The sequence below is a fragment of the Zonotrichia leucophrys genome, chromosome 2 (assembly GCF_028769735.1).
Source record: "Zonotrichia leucophrys gambelii isolate GWCS_2022_RI chromosome 2, RI_Zleu_2.0, whole genome shotgun sequence".
NCBI classification, from domain to species: Eukaryota; Metazoa; Chordata; class Aves; order Passeriformes; family Passerellidae; genus Zonotrichia; species Zonotrichia leucophrys.
The window spans coordinates 39,468,426-39,485,317 of record NC_088171.1 but is presented as its reverse complement, the minus strand read 5'-3'; the positions used below and the strand labels follow the sequence as shown (position 1 = coordinate 39,485,317).

The following is a 16,892-nucleotide window of genomic DNA, read 5'->3' as shown; positions in this document are numbered from 1 at the left end:
TCACCAGAGAGAAGAGATCAGTGTCTGCCCCTCCTCTTCCCTTCACGGGCCTCTTCATCTCAGGAGCATGCACGGGATGCATCAGAACATGAGTGTATGTTATGGGTGTTATGCTTGTATTGTCTTGGACCTTATCTGTTTTAGAATATTGGAGGGTTTATGCCCTACAGATTGAATATTAGTGGAATGAATGAGAAATTGGATGGGATTCCAACACCAGCTTTCGAGTGTAACTGGATTGAGATTACTCTGCTTCTGGTTTAGAACTAAAAAGTTTTTAGAAACGTCAACTAAACAGAAACAGGGACTTGCTTTATCATCTGGTAAATGGAGAACAGTCCCGTGCTTTTGGCTCAGCCACTGCATACATTCTCCATAGTAATATGATCAATGCAAAAGTAGTTTATACCATATATTAGTGTCTTGTTCTTGTATGGATGCAGCCTCAAAGTTGCATATTAACTTTAAAACAGTGAATGGAGATGGACAGGAAATATGAGACAGACCAGACCAAGGAAGGACAATGCAGGTTTTATTGATGATGCCTCCAGAACTGCACTGTTTTTTTGTCAGTATGAAGTACATGCAATACTAGCAAGACTGTTCATGCCAGCCTTGCCTTGTGATTTTTTTCACTGATGATGCATACGCTGTTGTGCCAGAACAGAAAGAAGTCTGCAAGGAAACAAGTTCATTAAGCCCTTTACAGACACATGTGAAATATGCAATGAATAAAATCTTTTAAGAGTGCTACTTTAGGTTATAGTGTTCATATGTCAAGCTCAGAAGAAAAGTCCAATTACAATCCCCATGCAATGAGTGGTTTATGTTATGTGTGCAGTGCAGGTGTCATAATTATTTTCTTCTCTTGATATATTGGTAATTTATTGAATAGTGGCATGAGGTAGTGATTTTTTTTATGGCTGTCTAAGATCATGGTATAGTATTAATGCTTCGTATTCTTCACACTGAAATGGTTCGGATGCTTTCTCTATTTTATTGAGGTCTAGTGCTATGCATAAATGTATTCTACCTTACTGATTTATCAGCTTTTCATAACCATATCTGAATTGTCTCAAATATCCTCCTATTCCAAATCATTGAGCTTGTGCTGTAGTCACTCAGACACCTTCCTCACAGCTTCCTGTCCTGTATGATCATCTGTGCTTTTATACTCTGACAGAAAGTGCAATTAGAGAACAATGATTTAGCTTTTTGTTTGACATACACTAAAAACTTATTACAGTATGCTTTCATCTGCTGCTGTTGTCTTATCCAAATGTTAGGTATCTCTTGTTTTTCTCCAGGTAATTTCCCAGCTCTGTCAGAGGTGAAATGCTCTGTCCATTAGCCATATAAAACATTGTTGTCTAGGCGGGGAAGAGTTATTTCTCCTAGTCAGCCTAGTGTGGGAATTTGGAGAGACAGAATGTAATTAATTATCAGGCTTGAATTTTGGCCAAGGCTCTATTAGAGATGAGAGTTACAGTTTATGAATTTCTTTCATTCTTGTGATGATAGGATGAGCAGGAGGGAGACGAGAGTGGGGTTTTATGCAAACATAGAAGTTTGGGCTCTTGCTGTGGCAGCGTGTTTCAGTTGTCATCATGTTAAACTGGACTGTTTTATGTGGCTGTGGCAGGAGAATGGGGGGTAAAAATGATAGCACAGCTTCGAATGAAATTGTTTGCAGGGGAAAAAATGGTTAATTATACATAAATCAAGCTCACAAAAGCCAACCAGAGCATGAAAGAGCTACAGTGCATGCCCTCTGCCTTTCACAGACTCTTTCCAATTCACTTGGTGCTTTGTGTTGCTTTTCTGAGGCAATTCTTTTCTCTTTATGTGCACCAACACACATTTTGTCATAGTTTGTTGATTGTAATTTTGGGATCAGATCTAGCAAGTCTCTAGTAGGCTGTTTAGCAATTAGATCAAATATAAATCAAGAAGTTGCTGTATAAGTTATATTCTGTAATTTCTCTACTATGTCTAGAGTTAATTTTGTAGGGAAGGAATAATCACAGAGACAAATATTAAGACTGAACACATCCAGAACTGGAGGGGAGGAGAAGCTATGTGTCCATCAAGGCCATTTTTCTGCTGTGTTATTGGGAGTACATGCCACATCAGCCAGCACTAAAGGAAATAGTCTTATGCAATGGAGAAACAGGACTGGAGAGTAGATGATCTGTTTTTGACAAATACCTCTCTTGTGAATTTTCAATTGTGCTCCTTTTTACCATTAAAATTCTTCAAATGTTATCTAATAGTTTATATTAAAATGATGGAAGGAAGTAATTAAAGGTTCTAAGTTTTCAGAATCTCTTGCTTTTATGAATTTGTCTTCTGAAATGCATGGTATGCCAAGTCCCAACATGTCTCGGTCCTTAAATAATAAGAAAATAATAATTCACAGAGAATGAGATCTGTTTTTCTTCTAAGGAGATGCTTGCATTCTGAAAAGGTTGTAGTGGTGTACTGTGTAATGGTTCCCTCGTCCTTGTAAAACAAGATGTACTTTCTCCTGTTAAAATTAGAACTACTTAAGAGTAGTTCTTGCCACACTTGGTATGAAATTGCAAAGAGTCTCTCCTGGGAGAAGGTGATTTTCCTTGCTGAAGGAAAGTTGGCATTGATAAGCACATAATGCATGAAAATAGTGTTGTCATAAAAATGGATATTGAAGCTTCTATCTGTGGGAATAAATAATACTGTAGGGGGTAGGAAGAAAAGCAGGGTGCAACTGCACAGCCAGTGTTCCTCTCCATCTTCTGCCTTTAGGACTAATTCATCACATAACCAGCTAGTTAGGGGAAGTGGAATGCACTGTTGAAAGGAGAACACGTCAATGAGACAGAAAGTGAGCTGAAAATTGAAAGAAAAAAAAAATCTTTGTATCTTTCAAAGACTAATCACTGGGTACAACCTTGAACCCTCAGTCACCGGAAGTTTTCTGCCTTACTTTGTTCCATTTCAGCTCTGGACTGTGGTGTAGTTGCACATGCAATGTCCTCTCTCTGTTGAGCAATCAGCACCATAAAGGCCAATAATTAACCAACACTTGGCTACTGATCAAAAATCACAGCAGAAATCAGAGAAAACCATCAAAATTCTCCCATGCTGAGGCAGAATACCCATCCCACTCTTTGCCCACAGAGGACAGCAGTTCAGGGCTGCCCTATCCTTGCGCTGCTTTCTGACCCTGGGCGTGCTGGCACGGTGCAGCTGCAGTGGATCAAACTCTCCAGGGTTGTACATAGCTGGATTTGTAAGGGAAGATTTTCAAAGGCATCTTTCCATAAAAAGCTCTGTAAAATTATCTACCTAATTGCTGTAAGAGGTACCTCAGACCATGTTTCTCATTTTGATATGTACATTTCTAATCATGGAAACAAGAGGTGTACTTTTAAATGCATGTTAAAAAGAGGAATATTTTCCCTCTTTTTAACAGAGGTTTATTTCTGACTTCAGTTTTGGGGATGTTTTGAATCTCAGTAACAGGAGACCTGTGTGGAGTGGCATAAATATTTAGAAGTAGCATGTTTTAGTCTGTATCTGAGAACATTAGCTTTGAGTTGTACATTTCCAACTCAAAAAGTTATTATTCATTTTATTCTTGCTTAAGTGAATAAAGTGCACAGACACAACAAACAGAGTTTGCAAAGTCAAGTGCTGTACCCCACCCATGTTTCCGTTCATCATGAACTCATTATCAGTCAGCTAAATCCTCTTCTTTTTAATCTCTTTGGGGGATCCCACTCTCTTCTTCTGCATAACTGGTCTGTATGGACCAGATATACCTTAGTTCTCCTCCTCTTTCCAGCAGTTTTTCCCTGCTGGAGTGTGGGTCAGCCAGGTCCCACTCTCTGTGCTGCCTGCCCTCCCTCCTGGGCTGTGGCACAGGAGCAGCAGTGGCAGCAAAGACATCTCAGCTTCCTCTCTTTGCATGAGGACAATGCTCCTCAGGGGAACCCAGCATTAAACCCAGTGTCCAGCACCTCTCACAGGTTTGCAGACATTTGGAGTGTCATCACATTTGAACTGATTTTTACTGGCCTGGCAAGAGCCACTTCCCTGACTAAAATGAATCCTCTACTATTTAAAACAAAAGGAATATTTGAATTCTTGAATATAGTATTTTCTCTTGGCAAAACAGTGTATTTTTTTTTCCTGGCTTCTATCTTGTAGATAATCGAACCATTTTGGTTAATGTAAGAAAAAAATAGCCTGAACCATGCATCCAATGTGGAAAGTTTCAGCCCAAACAATTAATCAAGCAAGTGAAAATCAGATTTATAGGAAGCATTGGATAATCCTCAGTAATGGTCTGTGTCACAGCTCCCACCTGTGTGTATTGAATTCACAAGACCACTTTCTTGTCAACATGTGTGCAACTTGCACACAGTCTCATCCAGTGTATTCTGCTGAAATGCATATCTCTTAAATAAATAATCCACTTAACGTGCATAAGAATCTTTCTAAATATGACGGTAGCTAATGGCATGTGTTGTTAAACCTGTTAATTGCTTATCATCTGTTTGCATAGATTGTGTTTTATAACAGCAAATGGAGAACCAAATGCTCAGTTGTCCTTTATAATTGTTACTGTTAGACATCTTTAAATAATTATAAAATTTTTGTCCATCCTCAAAAACATACAGTAAATTTATAATATAAAAGCTCAGCAATTGAAATGCTATTGTGACACAGAAAGCTGTCCAGCAATTAATGGTTCAGGAAAACAATAAGCTAGTGCAAAGCCTTGAGTCTTCATTCTCCTAATACATCATTTTGTTTATTTCCATACATATTTCATAGTGTTGTTCGCAGTGGGAGTCAGAGGAAGCCTTTGGCTGAATATTCTCTACCCCTAGCTAAGAGACTCTGTTGTGTTTTCATTACATTTGCCTCACATAATTACTCACTGTTAATTTCAAAAAGCCTTTGATATTTCTGCATGTGTGTGTCCTAAACAACAAGCTGATCCATAATGCAGCATGATTTATTGCCTTCTGGCCTTACACACAGCTTCTCCTTGTGGAAAACAGCTTACAAATCTGGGTGTTAACTGCAGCTCGAGTAGCACAGAAAACTTTCTTCCTGTGTGCACTACCTGCATTCCTGGGCAAGGTCAGTGATCTGGTCAAGTGAGGCTTTTTTATTTGGATGGCCTGTCCTGCCCACATTCCTTATAATAATTTTTTTCCCCCCTATATTCATGTATGCTTCCCAAACCAACTCTGCATGTGTGGAGAAGTCTCACTGTTTGCTGTGACTGCAGGCAGGCAATGCAGTGCATGTAGGCTGAGTACTCCTAGGACCAGATGGAAAATGCCAGTGTCCTGTGGAAAATCAGCAGCAAGCATGAACACCTTTCCTTCAGCTTGTTTGTTTTGATGGGCTCACACTGTGCCACCAGAACAAGTCTGATGTAAGGGATGCTGGGGCAGGAAGGTTGAAACTTACCAGGGAGACATGGAGAAGGAAGGTGGTGTGCAGAGAACATTGCCTTAAAGCTTATAATTTTCAGAGAAGCTGTCTGCAGGAATGCTGTAGGCGTGGAGGAATGAAGATCTCAGGGAGCACTGAGCTGTATCCTGGGATTTACACCCATTGGTGGGAGGAGTCTTCTCACAATCTCTACCTTGTAGGTAGAACTGTATAAATTTAAGTGGCCTAACTGAACCCAGAAAATCATTGCCCAGCATTGAAAAGTTGGAGTTAGGAATTTGAGTCCAGGAATCTCTGCTACTTAGTTCTCCGGTAGATAGATACTTGTTGCTTAAGGTACACAGGAGGGAAAGGGTTAGAAGAAAAAAAGTAAGCAAAGATTTTGGAAATCCAGGACATATGATCAAAATCTGCTGGAAACCTTTTGTGAGAGAGAGACTGTGCAGTTAAAATGGTAATTTGTTGCTCAGGCAAGTTCTTCTGGAAGAAGGTGGCTGACTGACTCTCCTGTGCTAATGGTGAGAGTGGCAGTGGTTACTTTTCTGGTTCTGCCAGAACTGATGTCTTGTGAAGGCTGACCTAGAACAGAGGCTAGACTGAGCTAAAGAATAAAGTAGGGATTTATTAAAAGGCCTCAATGAATGCACCTTGGGCAGTGCAAGAGCCCACCCAGGGCTACACCCAAGATAACCCCAAAAAAGTCACAAAATGAATGACTGGTCATGAGTTCTCTCACTTTTATAAGTTCTGGTCCATCAGCATATTGGAGTTAATTGTCAACTTGTAGCTTTAGGTTATGAAGTCCCATCCTTCTTGTTTTTCTCTCTTCAGTCCACATTGTTTATGCTCTTGGGCCTGAAATTTGGATCATTTGTCCCTGGTCCCAAGTTAGAAAAGGAATTGTTTTGTCTAGCTGCTCTGTGAACAGAGCTTCCAACCCCTAATATGAAGCTAAGAACTGCACACTAAAACAGTACAGAATCTGAAAAATATAAAAGCTAAAACCTAAGGCATCATGCTCTCTGTCATGGCTTGGCCAGTTTTACCTACTCTTTCAGTCTTTTCAAGGTGAGCAGAGCCAAGGAGGATTTTAAAATGGCACCATGCCTTGCAGTCAGTTCCAGAGTAAATGGAAATAATGGAAAAAGTAATAAGAAAGTGGCAGTAGTGGGGCAGGGAGAGAAAAAAAGAGAGCACAGTGGTATTTCTCTGTTCTGTGGGAATGAAGGATCACACGTTAGGGGAAAACCTGGCTCTCATGTGTGTGGAGATCTGCCTCACACATGCTCATGTGCTGATCATGGTCAGTGACCTCATCCATATGCAGGCCTGGATATCACAGTGGTTGGGGTTTGCCAGCCAAGGACTGACTCTGGAGGAAAGTGAAGACTGGCTGGTTTTGGCAGAGAGTCCCCACTCTTTGTGGACTCACTTGGAATCTTGTGAAGGCTATGAATCTTAGAGTCTTTTCTTTCAGGGCTTTAAAGGTGCATGGCAGATGAAATAAGTTCACTTGCTGCTTATTTTATTCCTCAACTAAATCTGCTTTCTATTTGTACCTGCATGAGGTCACTGATTTGCATTCCTGTGATGTGCTCTTTCTCTTTTCTTTTATTTTTTTGGGCTATCTTACTGTAGAGTCCCCAAATCCAAAACCCTACTAAGTCCACTGAGACACAGAGGAATGGTGATACCCATTCCATACGCAGGAATGATGGGAATGTGCAGGAATGGGTCATGACAGCCTGGATCAGCGCTACAAGTCTAGGCTGAAGCCTCTGTCCCTGCAGGTGCTCTCAGTTGCATGCAGGGTCACCGAGCTGTGTGAGCTGGGACTTGTCCTGTAACTCAGCGTTTCCAGGCAGGGAAAGGCATGCTAACAGGACTGCTCTTTCCCAGCAGTGCTGCTCAGCCCTGCCCAGGATGTGCCAAGTCCTCATTAACACCTTTTGCCCACTCTTGACATAGCTCTGGGATGGCAGTGGTTGTTATTTCCATTTAGAGGGACTGATTTTTGGGTTCCTTTCATAGTTCTGCATCCAGCAGTCCTTGCTGAAGCACACAATAAGTATATATGAGACTCTCCTGGGGTCTCCACAGCTCTGCAGTAAAGGTGGAACTGGTGATCCCAAGAGACAGAGCATTTTCCCATAAATTCTTTGCCCTGTCTGTTTTCAAATTAACTGGTGATGGATGAGGGGGAAGAGGAAGAGAAAGAATAGCGTAATAAAACTCCCCCATTGCATCACTTAAAATTCTCAAGGAATGTTCATAAAAATCAATGTTGCTTCCCTTCAAGCTGCAGGGGGGCAAAAGTCTTTAATCAATTAAATTCTCATTTTTGGATTGTATTTTTTTTTTAGCAAAGCTTCTTAAATGTCTTTGTGCTGTTATGTGTGTCTGGTGTTACTTTTCTAGCTAGAATATTGGATAGGTTTTGCATATTTTAGGTATATACCAGATAAGCAAATAATAATGGGAAACATGAAAGTATGGTTTACATTAAGAATTAAAAGTTGATGTAATCTGAATGGGAGCCACATGAGTTTGAATAGCCAGTTTAGTTCATGCAATTGGGAAAGTAATGGAAAGAAATGTAAGTATGTCTGGTACATTTGGTTACCAATGGATAAAGCAGAATATAATCTAAAATTTTGTATTTCTTTTTGTGATAATCCTTTCTAGTCTTAGGGGGCAATCAAGATAAAAGAAGATCTGTGAACTGCCATTTTCCCCGTAAGCTATTAAAAACTTATTCTGGTAATTTGTGCATGAGTAGGTGAACATGGCTGTTCCTATTGTATTTCCAATTTTAATTTTGAATAAGGATATTAATCTAGCAGGCTGTACTTGATTTGTGTTTCACAAAAAAACAACTGGTGGGATATGTGTAGGCCAGATAGGAATAACTTTATCTGGAGATACTCGTTTCTTTAATAACAAGTCATTCCTTTTTCTCAGAGTAGTTTATCCCACTACTTTTTCACCCATTTCAACTCCACCAAGGGCTGGTATCCTGAGGAGACCTCCACTCCTTGCGTTTTGTGCCTGACCTCCCAACAATAGTTCTTGTTTACCTAGGGAGATAATTGTTTTCTGGAGAGCATCCAGCTGATAACTTACTTTCTCATTAGACCCCTTTTTCCTATTAGTTATCTCCTGTCAGTTGATCTGTGTCATTTGATAAAACTAATTAGGTAATAAAAGACTGTTTCTGAGCTCCTCCCTTTAATTTTGGCATGGTGAAATGTGCTTCTTGGCACCTTGCTCTTTCCACATAAAGACAGCCTTCAGTTGACAAACAACATTAATCCAAAGGAAAACAAGCCAGTTCACGCATCCTCTCTTGCTATATCCTTGTGCCAGAACAAAGTAGTTCCTAACAAATTATTTGTACCAAAGATAGTGACATAACCCTGGCACTGTTTTAGAGTTTTGCAAATGTTTGCAGAGCTTCTGAAGAGGCCAGGCTAAAAATACTCAATGAAACCATTCAGAATTCTACTAAAAGCATTTTGTTTCCTAGGACTTTCCTCCCTTCTGAAAATGCCCTCCCACAGCTGCATGGCATTTATTAGAAGGTGATGAAGGTATAAGGTAGGAAATCTTACATTTTATATTCAATTTTAAAAATGGGGCTAATTTGCAGGCTTCCTTTTTAGATTACATACATTTTCATAAAGAAAGGGATATTTCAATGGCAGGTAAGCTTTTTAATTAGCTTCAAATTGAAGTACGCTCATCCAATGAAAAAGGCTGATCAGATTGTTCTTCATGAAAGTTTTCAGTGTGGGGGTTTGAGGTGTCATGGTATGCAGCATTTCAAAGACAAATAGCCAAGAATTGCCACTCCGTTATGGACAATGGCCTCTGCTGCACCCTAATGATGTAGGAATTTCCTGAGGATGCTGGTGGATTTCTTTCTTTCTTGATTTCTTGCTGCACCCCAGAATAAAATTCTTCTTCCAAATTTACTTTAAGAAGAGTATAGAACATGCTATGCTCAGATGTAAGACCTGAAGAAATTGCTGTAATCATTTTCCATTCACCCCAGAGAGAATCTATCAGAGCCAGTGAAATTAGACTAACAAAAGGATCGCCACGGTAGCTGTTCTGTGCTTTACACCCAGAAATGTCACCTCTCATAAAAGAATGCCTTCTACCTGTTTGATGTTGAATGCAAGCAGTGCTTTGGTCAGATCTGAAGAACTGTTTTGGTGTTAGTTGCATATTTACTGTGTGTTGTATTTACTTCCATCTCAGAAAGAACTACCATGGGGATGTTCATGTTGTGCTTGCAGAGATTTGGAGTATTACATCTTCTGGGATGCAAGAGACCTAAAATAGTAGTGTATGAAATTTTAAAATCAGTGGTATGATAAACCTGGATAGTACCAGTGTGTGTTTGTGAGTCATGTGATAAATAAATGATGGAAGTGATAGTGAGAGTCAGTTACAGCAACAAGAAGTGACTGTCTTAAAAACTAAGGAGAAATAAGAGTTGTACTTTCATTTGTCCTAATTAGATTCAGAAAAGGTTTTCACTTGCTTTTTGCCCCTGAACTTTTTTTATCTTCTCTAGATGCACTTATAGGCAATAGTGACTCATGGGCATTCAGCTAAGATACCTGAGATGGTTATTATCCTCTGGAGCTGCTGCTTTTCCTAACAGGAACAGTCTGAGATACTGCAGTTTATAACCTACCATAATGCTACCTTTTTCTGTCTGTTTTGACTATCATACCTTTATCTCAAGCAGAGCTGATTTTGTATTTCTAGCATTAAACATAAGAGCTTTGCAAGCAAATGGCAGTCACCACTGCAAGGGAATTAAAAGCATGGGCTAGCCTGCCATTGTGTCAAATCTGATAATTGGTTTTCACACATAAGCAGCTCTGGAAATCCAAACTACCAAGCCTGTTTGTCCTGTGTGCTTTCCTTTAATGTACTACTCATTTTCACTTCAGATAGTTTCTTAGCTCTCCTGGCCAAAATTCAGTGCCACATGAAGCCCCTGTGAAAGCCTTGCTCAAATTGTTCCAGTGCTGTGCTTAGTGGTGCATCAGTGAATTGTATCCTGTGTGGCACGATTTTCAGCTGTGAACAAATTCTCCAGGATTTGCTAAGTGGTAGTGTTGGGAAACTCTGTATTTATAGGCAGCCCTGTGGTGCCCAGCAGCATGACACTCATTTTCCCTCAGGATTCTTTCCCTGTCTGGACTCTGTGCTGTCTGCCCATGTTGGAAGTGAAGATGTGGAGCAGTGCCAGAGGTGCTCTTGCCAGCAGGGTTATGGGCTCATTTTGGCTTGACCCCAGCAGAAGGGCAGCAGATAAGGAATGGAGGAGGCTACAGCCCAGTTTTGAATGGAGCTGCTCTTGGTTTCTCTGCCTTGGCTCAATGTTTAGCCATGGTCCCTGCACAGCTGTCAAGACCTGATTCATGGGAAGGGAGAGAGACTGCTTGGCTCACGCTGCTGCAGTCCTGTCCTAGGCACTGCAGAAATACATGAGAAAGTGCTGTTGAGCAGAGGCACTGCTCTGGGTGTCCTGGCAGGAGACAGCACAGCACCTCTACTGCTTTCTTGGCTGGACAGGTGGAGAGAAGTCACCAGCCTGCTGCTCCTCTGTGCTGCTGACAGATGCTGCTTGTGCAAATGGTGGGGGAAGCCAACCTTTCCATCCCCAGCCTGGTACATGAAGACAATGCAGTTTAACATAATCGTGTCCTTTTCACTGCTTATTAAAACAGAGCTGTATGTTAACATTTTGTGGATTAAACCATTAATATTCACATTTTCACTCCTATGGGGTCCACAAACGCTATCTGTATATGGAATTAAGAATGCATAGCTGTAGGACAGCTCTGTCTTTACCAACTAACTACTGTGCAGCATTTTCTGAATTAATGAGAAATCCTTCTACAAGTCAGGATTGTTTTTTCTAGTAGGGATTGCTGTTGTGACACTTGATTATTTTCAGGTTCAACCACATTGTCCTTAGATGAGACAATGAATTGTTCTGTTGGATTTTTTTAAAATTAACATATCAGAGAAGTGCCTAAACTCATCTGAAAATTAGAAGAGGAAAAATGCACCCTATTTTACTGCCATGCTAGTGCAAGGTTTGCTGACAGTTCAGCAGTGATGATGTTTTACAGTGCTTTTGTTTGGTGCTAAAAAAAATTTTCTGTTTTATGCCTAAGTTACGTGGAATACATATAAGAGCTACAACTGAGTATATGTCTTGCAAAGGAGAATTAAAATTGGAAGGAAAATACACTAAATTGTGGTGTGAGTGGGTTAGGACAGTGACTTTCTTCTATGCAAAATTTAAGATAAAAGATGAAAAATGCTAAAAGCTAAATAACAGCTGGTGCTGGTAAATAGTATTTGTCTTCAAAGAGCCATAGGGATTTTCATGAATTTCAAAAGATCCATAAGTGAAAGAGATTATTTGGCTCGACTTGCAGATACTGCTGCCGAAGCAAGGAACTTAAGTAACTGTCCACAGCAGAGCCAAAATGAAATCTGACTCAGGTATTCCTGATCTCTCTCCTTGTTCTTCAGCTGCTTGACTATCAAGGCAGGCTGACAGAAAATTGTCAGCAGGTTGTTCCTGGTTTTTTTTTTTTAGCCATTAGAAACATTGGTTCTCTGCAACAGACAATGTTTGTACTATGGATGCATGAAAGTGGTTTGAGCATGTCTGCTTGTGGATATATTTTATTTTTAGAAACTGCAGAATTTTCCCCTGTTCTTACCATTTCCTGTGGTTTTACTCTGGAGCATGATGGATGAAGAAGGCTATTTGTGTGATTAAGGTATGAGAATAGCAACTGTAGGTCTTGGGTTTGCAGTTGCAAGTCAGATGTGACAGTCAGTCCCCGAAGTGTAGTAGCAAAAAGTGAACTTCTTCATCTAATAAAAGAATATTTGTCCTATTAGAAGTGTGTAGGAGAAGTGAGGCTGCATTAATATTTTAAAAGCCTTGTGGGATCCATGTAAGAAAGTGTCCGTAAAAGTGGTATTAAGTCAGTGAGAGTGTAGAAACAGTACATTCACCTGCAGTAAGCAGTGAGAGAATTAAGCTAAACAGGAACACGACGCACTGGGATAAGTGTTGACACATGGAGTTAATTGAGAGCAATTAGGTCTGTGCATAGACAAGATCTACACAGCCCGTTTGATGCACGGCATTATGTGAGTAAAGGGTGCAGGATTAGACCTTTTGTTTACACATTTACCTAGTGCTTTGAACTATTTGGATGAATGGTGTTACACAAATGTTAGTCATAATTATTATTTAATTATGACCGCATGTTTACTTTGAACATAGTCCTGTGCCTAATATGTAGGAAAGCCAGGATAATGTTGCAGCTCCAGTGTGCGAGCCCCTGTTTGCCAAGCAGCGTTTCCCTAATGGCTTCTCCTTCCAAGGGATGGAAATGCCTCCCTGGATGGTGAAGTTACACCAGTTGTGGTATGTAATAGGCAAATAGCTTGCATAAGAATACCTTCAGCTAGAACATTTTAGAATATGCATCTCAGATAGAATGCTAACTTATTAAAATTGAGCCTATTAAATGTGCTGCTTGTATATAATTTCAAAATCCCTGAGATGCCAGTATTTCATTCTGTTTCCACTGAGAGTGCAGAAAGCAAATTTCATAGTATGATTCATAATATAGGAGTGCTACAGAATTTCTATAATTCATGTGTTGCTACTTTAATTTGCATTTAAATGTTTAAACTGTTATAAAATTGAAGATTCGTTAAACTTTAATCTATTTTTTTCACTCTTAAGCAGAATGAAGTTGTCCCTTGTTTAACTCTGTTTTGAGGTTTTCCTTTGTTCTGATCTTCCATTTCAGATACTGTGGAGATCTTAAGACAATTTTATGAGTGGCTACGCATATAAGCAAGAGTTTAGTGGGTAATTTTTCGTTGTTTTTGTTTTGCTTTGTTTTGTCTTTTTTTTGTTTGTTTTTTTCTTAGTTTTTTTTGTTTGGTTTTTTGTTGGTTTTTTTGGGTTTTTTTGTTTTTTTGGTTTTTTTGGGTTTTTTTGGTTAGATTTGTTGGGGTTTTTTGGGTTTTTTTAACCTTTTAATTTTTTTTTCTTTTTTTAAAGACCCTTATAAGAAATAATTCTGATAAATGTACGGTATCCTAGGTTGCAAGAGATGGAATGCTTTCTGTCCTGTCCTCTCCACTAAGTTAATGTGAGTGGTTTTTTAAATGACCAAAGGTAATGGAGAATATGAATCTCTTCCTTGGAATGCTCTCAGAGCTTTGAATGGAGATACCTCAGTTCCACCGTGCCTCGCATTCTACAATTATTGTTGGTCCTACTGAGAGGGGGGAAAAAGACTTCTCTTGAGCAGACTGAGCACATAGACTTATGTGCAGGATCAACCTCATTAATTCAACAAATATCTGTCTTTTCTTTAACCCAATACAGGAATCTTTTGATTCCTGACTGGGTTACTGAATCCCATAATTGCAGCTTATATTTTTCTCATTGTTTAAGGCACTTGATCTTCCCTGTGGGCCTCCCCTGTCATGCTTAGCCCTGCTCACCAGTCTGCAGAAGAAGATTTGTGAATCTCCTGGTGGTGACAGGCTTAAGGTGACATGACACTTCCCACGTCCACCAATAAAGCACGTGTATTTCTGTACTTCAGCTTTCCTGAGCACCTGTTGGCTTTGGTGAGAAATTACTTATCCAGCACATTTAAAAAGAGAATTAAATCATTTAGTCAATCATTTAGAGTAAGTGTATGTTTTCTAAAGGGAAAAGGGGAGACATGCTGATTCCTTCAGGAGAGAAGAAACTTTTTTAAAGTCTAGGTGTTCAAAGTTTACTTAAACTTTCTTTCACACAAAAGGCATCGTGCTCTATATGACTGTGTCTACCTGGAAACAAAGTATTTTGGTAGAAGTAATTTATGTTTGATTTGAAAAGATTTCTGAAAAGAAGTTTGGTTTTAGAAAATTATTTCACCCTTTCAATTTATTATTTTGGTGTCAAAATGAAGGTAAAAATAATTTGTGAATGCAATTTCCTTGAGAGGGCTTGAGTTTCTGCATTCCTTTGCTTTTCTCTGTGTTTTTCCAGCCTGGCCATATGATTGAATGTTTGAATATTGTAGTGTCAACAGCTCCTTGTATTTTCACTTGATACAGTTGAGCAAAAATTTTGACATTCAGCTGAAATGTTTGAGGAGCCATTACCAGCATAATTCTGCTTCTTAAGAAAATCTCATCTCGGTGCTTGAAATCTAAATGGATTAATATTTTTAATGTCTTGTTTACAATGCTGCCTATGAAAGCCTGTATTTGTCTACTTGCCAGCCTTCCTTCTTGGCCAGGAACCATTCTGGCATGAATCTCAACGCTGGGCTCCCATCCATTTTCCTTGAGTCTCTCTCTGGTTCCCTCCCTTTTCCTCAGGGGCTCTCTGGAAGATTGTCAGAAGGGCTTTAATTTCTTGAGCAAGTCAGCTTTTTTTGACTCCTAAATATTTCTGCCCCAGCCCTGAATTTTGGAGTTTGCCAGCCAACCACAGATGGCTTGCCCCAGTGGTGTTACAAAAAAATACATACGTTCTCTGGTTTTGCTGAAAACAAACCTAAAAACAAACCGGTGTTAGCTTTGGAAGGGGGCAGAAAAAGATGCTTAAGAAAAAAGAATCAAGTGGAGTGTGTGTGTGGGACTTGACAGGATGCCCAGCAGTCATGGTGGAGTAAAGGTGAGCTAGTAAGTAATTCCTAGTGTAGATTGTATCCACTATAGCGTCCCATACCATTTATACATTTTACCAGCAGAGCCATACTAACTAGGAATGCCCCAAAATTTACTAAAATTCGAAAAAAAACCAAATATGACCATTATGGTGACACTGATAGCACTGAGATTGCTGAGCATCTTCAGGGGTAGGAGGGGTCTTTGAGGAGAGTCTGGAGACTTGGCAAGTGTGGCATAAGCCCAAGTGCTAAAGCAGCAAGCAGGTTAGTAGAGTAGAAACCAGGGGTGTATGATATCAGACTACATTACAGTAAAATTATGCAGCTGCAGGTATGGTGAACCCTCTTCTGAGAAGGCCAGCAAATCCTCACTAGTGGTTATTTTGATATGTGATACTCTGATGCTAATCTAAGGAGTTGAATGCGAAACCAAAGAAACCCCAGCAACAATGAGAGCCCTTAGCTGAGTAAGGAGCTCTTGGCAGTTCCTCTGCCTTCCTAGAAACCGAGAGTGAGCACGAGCTCATGCAGTGACAGGGTGCAAGGTCACTGGAGAGGTGTGGGCAGTGGGTCCCTGCTTGGTGCCCTGACTCAGGTACATGTGGAAGGGAGAGGTGGGGTCCCCACACTACAATACTGGGACTGGTAATCAAACAGCCCCCAAAACAACAACAATTTCTGCTGGATCTGGCTTGGATGTGGGTTTTCTGCCCAGTCTGGCATTAGAGGGGAGTGCAGTGGAGTGGCAGCCCTGGAGCAGAGTCTGGCCAGACACAGGTTTTGCCAGCCTGCCCCTGCCCTTGGAAGAGTGGGAGCCACTGTGCCCCCATGGTGGAGGAGAATCCCCGTTGCCCCTGCCATCAGTCCAGTGCTGGTCCATCTCCTGCCTGTGCTTCCACTCAGCTCCAGCCTCCTGGGAAAGATCCCCTGCGCTGGAGGTGAAGATAGAAGGTGTGAGTGAGAGGAACCAGCCAAAGCCCTGCGTGCCTGCCCGTGAGACACAGGTGGGGGCCAGCTGCACCCCAGGAATGAGTGACTGAGGGAGTGAATGCATGTGTGTGCGTGTAAGATGCTGATTTCCAAGGAGATTTTAATTTCTGGTTCTTAACATGCCATTTATTTTTGAAAACACGGTATTACTCAAAATGAGATAGGTTGATGAACCACAATAATCTTGACAATCTTTCATTATAGATATCTGAAGGAATATGAGCTTTCTTAATGTTTTATAGACTAGTGTGTCTGGCTCTGAGAATTTATAAAAGAAATATAAATAGCAGGGATAAAGAAAAGGGAAATATGGATTTAATATATGAAGCAGTGGAGTATTTGGCTACCCTTTATCATTTATTGATCATTCTTCTCTGCTGTTCAGAAATTATTTGGAGTCAAGGACTCTCAGATTTTATTTTTTTTTTTAAATCTCATTGTCTGTCTCAGACACCAGGCTTACAAGATGAATGTACAAACATGAGTGTGTGAGTCAGGAATCATGTCAGTGGAGGTGGCTGTGTGAGCAAGGCTGTAGGTAAACAGAAATAAAGTTAATTGGCACTTTTCTTGTATGCACGGGCGGCTGAAGTCCTTTTCGCTGGAAGAAATTTTCTTTTCCCATTATCCTTCAACATTCTCTTGGAGGAATTGTCTCAAGGGAAGTGAGTGAGTCAGAAAATATGCCAAGTTCATGTCATGGCT

At 40.3% G+C, this 16,892-nt stretch overlaps 1 protein-coding gene across 9 annotated transcripts in view; it reads left to right on the top strand.

Annotated features, from left to right (window-relative positions):
* The window catches only part of THRB (thyroid hormone receptor beta), a 169,301-nt gene that overhangs the window by 75,155 nt on the left and 77,254 nt on the right, over window positions 1–16,892 (top strand). For 3 of the 9 annotated variants that reach the window (XM_064704647.1, XM_064704648.1, XM_064704646.1), the window contains one exon: window positions 8,981–9,051. The exons of the other annotated variants lie outside the window; for them this stretch is intronic. The gene's annotated coding sequence lies outside the window, so the exon portion shown is untranslated. The remainder of the gene's footprint in view (window positions 1–8,980; window positions 9,052–16,892) is intronic. 9 annotated transcript variants of the gene reach the window in all.